The sequence below is a fragment of the Mya arenaria genome, chromosome 7 (assembly GCF_026914265.1).
Source record: "Mya arenaria isolate MELC-2E11 chromosome 7, ASM2691426v1".
NCBI lineage: Eukaryota > Metazoa > Mollusca > Bivalvia > Myida > Myidae > Mya > Mya arenaria.
Genome location: NC_069128.1, coordinates 27,982,949 through 27,988,674, shown reverse-complemented (window position 1 = coordinate 27,988,674; position 5,726 = coordinate 27,982,949).

Sequence of the window (5,726 nt, the reverse complement as noted above, 5' to 3'; positions counted from 1 at the left end):
GTTGTTTTTTTTTTAGACCAGATGTCAGTTTTGGGGTATATTTCTGATAATGGCTGAACCTCCAATTTTTGTCACTCTGTATTCAGGGGCTTTTTGAGGTGCACATGAGGCTTGAAAAGAGAGATATGTAGTACACAGACAGATTATATGTATAAAAAACAACAACATATGAGTTAGTGCGATTTTACTATATAAGTACATGTGCACAGAAACTCAAATTGTTTCATTATTTCGTATGCAGATGAGTCAGAATTTGGTAGAAAATATAGGGAGTTCTAGGTATGCAATTCTAGTTGGTAGGAGAGGGGGTTGACAATCTCCTGGTAGGAAGAGCCACAACTTTGGTCATTAAGTATGCACAGATTAATATCATATTTGAAGGTGCTTTAGTTAAACAAATTGTATTTGTTAGTAACAGTTTAAGCCATAAAACATTAATTTGCGAATGGAAATATTAAAATCTGCGATCTGATCTTTTGTCAGCTATCTTTTATCATTGGTTTGCAGATATTTACGCAAAAATTTGCTCTTTCCAAGACAAAAAATTAAAAAGTTGTAAAAACGGTAAATCTGAGAGTGCAGCTTTAAAAGTAGTATTATTGATAGTGAAAGATCAGTTAGCACTCGCCAAGTTTCATGATCTTGAAATTGCAACATCACTTGTATGGGAAGGTAGGTTGACATGTAGGCTACCTTTTGTGCACTGCCCCATTATTGTACAAGTATGATAGCTAGAGGAATGATTTTTTGGGATATCAGGGACCTAACCAGAACAAGTTAAAAGTGGGATTTTGCAAACTACCTTTATACGGACTTTCTCAAGCTATCACACCAAAAATAAGATATCCCGGTAATGCATTTAAGAATACTTTGCTACTTAAATTAAAGAGAGAAATACAATTTGAGTTTAGAAAGAAAATCTTGCTTCAGTCTGGAGCGAACTCATGCTGGTAGTCATAATTTTTTTTTAGAAAAAAATGAAATGGAACCACTCTGTCACAGGGACTCATTCATATATTGCTGGATATTTTAACCTTTATTAAACACATTGAAAGCATCACATGATGATGTCAATTAACCAATCACACTTCAGCCTTTTGGTGATTTTAGTCATACATGTAATAGCAACAGTTTTGGAAATAGTTAGCTTTGTAGACAATATTTAAGCATATAAAATCATTTGATGAAGGTTCCAGCTGTCAGTTATTTGGTTTTAACACTCCTAATGATGTGACACACTTTATTTCATATTTAAAATAAAAAATGCATGAAAAGTGCAATTTACAACCCATGAACAAGTCCCTTAAACCCAACTGCAGCTTGTTTTGTACTTTCACATACAAGATCATGTAGACATTGTGTATCTAATAAAGAATGATTTATTTTTCGCATTAAGCCTTCCAGGCCAAGGACCAGCATTTGAGGTCACAATTAAGTTTAACTTACCGGTAGTCATTTTTTTTAAATTGTAAAACCAGTTAAAACAAAATTATACATTTAACAATAACTCTTGCACAAAAATATGTGCGATTGTAGTCATGTTGGCTCAACCTCAACTGATCTAAGTGAGTTTGGTTACGGTGTTTGCCCCTCAACCAAGAGGGTGTAGGTTGTATTTCCACCAGAGTGAGGGTGGTCTACTTGTATAGGTGTCTACCCCTGATCCTTGAGAATGTGGGTATGCTCCCCCCACCAGGGTTAGAGTGGTCTACTGGTATAGGTGTCTTTCCCTGACCCTTGAGAGTGTGGGTACGCTCCCCACCAGGGTTAGAGTGGTCCACTGGTATAGGTGTCTATCCCTGACCCTTGAGAGTGTGGGTATGCTCCCCACCAGGGTAAGAGTGGTCTACTGGTATAGGTGTCTATCCCTGACCCTTGAGAGTGTGGGTATGCTCCCCACCAGAGTAAGAGTGGTCTACTGGTATAGGTGTCTATCCCTGACCCTTGAGAATGTGGGTATGCTCCCCACCAGGGTTAGAGTGGTCTACTGGTATAGGTGTCTATCCCTGATCCTTGAGAGTGTGGGTATGCTCCCCACCAGGGTTAGAGTGGTCCACTGGTATAGGTGTCTACCCCTGATCCTTGAGAATGTGGGTATGCTCCCCCCACCAGGGTTAGAGTGGTCTACTGGTATAGGTGTCTTTCCCTGACCCTTGAGAGTGTGGGTATGCTCCCCACCAGGGTTAGAGTGGTCCACTGGTATAGGTGTCTATCCCTGACCCTTGAGAGTGTGGGTACGCTCCCCACCAGGGTTAGAGTGGTCTACTGGTATAGGTGTCTACCCCTGACCCTTGAGAGTGTGGGTATGCTCCCCACCAGGGTTAGAGTGGTCTACTGGTATAGGTGTCTATCCCTGACCCTTGAGAGTGTGGGTATGCTCCCCACCAGGGTTAGAGTGGTCTACTGGTATAGGTGTCTTTCCCTGACCCTTGAGAGTGTGGGTACGCTCCCCACCAGGGTTAGAGTGGTCTACTGGTATAGGTGTCTACCCCTGACCCTTGAGAGTGTGGGTATGCTCCCCACCAGGGTTAGAGTGGTCTACTGGTATAGGTGTCTTTCCCTGACCCTTGAGAGTGTGGGTATGCTCCCCACCAGGGTTAGAGTGGTCCACTGGTATAGGTGTCTATCCCTGACCCTTGAGAGTGTGGGTATGCTCCCCACCAGGGTTAGAGTGGTCTACTGGTATAGGTGTCTTTCCCTGATCCTTGAGAGTGTGGGTATGCTCCCCACCAAGGTTAGAGTGGTCCACTGGTATAGGTGTCTATCCCTGACCCTTGAGAGTGTGGGTATGCTCCCCACCAGGGTTAGAGTGGTCTACTGGTATAGGTGTCTATCCCTGATCCTTGAGAGTGTGGGTATGCTCCCCACCAAGGTTAGAGTGGTCCACTGGTATAGGTGTCTATCCCTGACCCTTGAGAGTGTGGGTATGCTCCCCACCAGGGTTAGAGTGGTCTACTGGTATAGGTGTCTATCCCTGATCCTTGAGAATGTGGGTATGCTCCCCACCAGGGTTAGAGTGGTCCACTGGTATAGGTGTCTATCCCTGACCCTTGAGAGTGTGGGTATGCTCCCCACCAGAGTAAGAGTGGTCTACTGGTATAGGTGTCTATCCCTGACCCTTGAGAGTGTGGGTATGCTCCCCACCAGGGTTAGAGTGGTCCACTGGTATAGGTGTCTATCCCTGACCCTTGAGAGTGTGGGTATGCTCCCCACCAGGGTTAGAGTGGTCTACTGGTATAGGTGTCTATCCCTGATCCTTGAGAATGTGGGTATGCTCCCCACCAGGGTTAGAGTGGTCCACTGGTATAGGTGTCTATCCCTGACCCTTGAGAGTGTGGGTATGCTCCCCACCAGAGTAAGAGTGGTCTACTGGTATAGGTGTCTATCCCTGACCCTTGAGAGTGTGGGTACGCTCCCCACCAGGGTTAGAGTGGTCTACTGGTATAGGTGTCTATCCCTGACCCTTGAGAGTGTGGGTAAGCTCCCCACCAGGGTTAGAGTGGTCCACTGGTATAGGTGTCTATCCCTGACCCTTGAGAGTGTGGGTATGCTCCCCACCAGGGTTAGAGTGGTCTACTGGTATAGGTGTCTATCCCTGATCCTTGAGAATGTGGGTATGCTCCCCACCAGGGTTAGAGTGGTCCACTGGTATAGGTGTCTATCCCTGACCCTTGAGAGTGTGGGTATGCTCCCCACCAGAGTAAGAGTGGTCTACTGGTATAGGTGTCTATCCCTGATCATTGAGAGTGTGGGTATGCTCCCCACCAGGGTAAGAGTGGTCTACTGGTATAGGTGTCTATCCCTGATCCTTGAGAGTGTGGGTATGCTCCCCACCAGGGTAAGAGTGGTCTACTGGTATAGGTGTCTATCCCTGATCCTTGAGAGTGTGGGTATGCTCCCCACCAGGGTTAGAGTGGTCTACTGGTATAGGTGTCTATCCCTGACCCTAAAGAATGTGGGTACACTCCCCACCAGGGTAAGAGTGGTCTACTGGTATAGGTGTCTATCCCTGACCCTTGAGAGTGTGGGTATGCTCCCCACCAGGGTAAGAGTGGTCTACTGGTATAGGTGTCTATCCCTGACCCTAAAGAATGTGGGTACACTCCCCACCAGGGTAAGAGTGGTCTACTGGTATAGGTGTCTATCCCTGATCCTTGAGAGTGTGGGTATGCTCCCCACCAGGGTAAGAGTGGTCTACTGGTATAGGTGTCTATCCCTGATCCTTGAGAGTGTGGGTATGCTCCCCACCAGGGTTAGAGTGGTCTACTGGTATAGGTGTCTATCCCTGATCCTTGAGAGTGTGGGTATGCTCCCCACCAGGGTAAGAGTGGTCTACTGGTATAGGTGTCTATCCCTGACCCTTGAGAGTGTGGGTATGCTCCCCACCAGGGTTAGAGTGGTCTACTGGTATAGGTGTCTATCCCTGACCCTTGAGAGTGTGGGTACACTCCCCACCAGGGTAAGAGTGGTCTACTGGTATAGGTGTCTTTCCCTGACCCTTGAGAGTGTGGGTATGCTCCCCACCAAGGTTAGAGTGGTCTACTGGTATAGGTGTCTTTCCCTGACCCTTGAGAGTGTGGGTACGCTCCCCACCAGGGTTAGAGTGGTCTACTGGTATAGGTGTCTATCCCTGATCCTTGAGAGTGTGGGTATGCTCCCCACCAGGGTTAGAGTGGTCTACTGGTATAGGTGTCTATCCCTGACCCTTGAGAGTGTGGGTATGCTCCCCACCAGGGTTAGAGTGGTCTACTGGTATAGGTGTCTATCCCTGATCCTTGAGAGTGTGGGTATGCTCCCCACCAGGGTTAGAGTGGTCTACTGGTATAGGTGTCTATCCCTGACCCTTGAGAGTGTGGGTATGCTCCCCACCAGGGTTAGAGTGGTCTACTGGTATAGGTGTCTATCCCTGATCCTTGAGAGTGTGGGTATGCTCCCCACCAGGGTTAGAGTGGTCTACTGGTATAGATGTCTATCCCTGACCCTTGAGAGTGTGGGTATGCTCCCCACCAGAGTAAGAGTGGTCTACTGGTATAGGTGTCTATCCCTGATCCTTGAGAGTGTGGGTATGCTCCCCACCAGGGTTAGAGTGGTCTACTGGTATAGGTGTCTATCCCTGACCCTTGAGAGTGTGGGTATGCTCCCCACCAGGGTTAGAGTGGTCTACTGGTATAGATGTCTATCCCTGACCCTTGAGAGTGTGGGTATGCTCCCCACCAGGGTTAGAGTGGTCTACTGGTATAGGTGTCTATCCCTGACCCTTGAGAGTGTGGGTATGCTCCCCACCAGAGTAAGAGTGGTCTACTGGTATAGGTGTCTATCCCTGATCCTTGAGAGTGTGGGTATGCTCCCCACCAGGGTAAGAGTGGTCTACTGGTATAGGTGTCTATCCCTGATCCTTGAGAGTGTGGGTATGCTCCCCACCAGGGTTAGAGTGGTCTACTGGTATAGATGTCTATCCCTGACCCTTGAGAGTGTGGGTATGCTCCCCACCAGAGTAAGAGTGGTCTACTGGTATAGGTGTCTATCCCTGATCCTTGAGAGTGTGGGTATGCTCCCCACCAGGGTAAGAGTGGTCTACTGGTATAGGTGTCTATCCCTGACCCTTGAGAGTGTGGGTATGCTCCCCACCAGGGTAAGAGTGGTCTACTGGTATAGATGTCTATCCCTGACCCTTGAGAGTGTGGGTACACTCCCCACCAGGGTAAGAGTGGTCTACTGGTATAGAT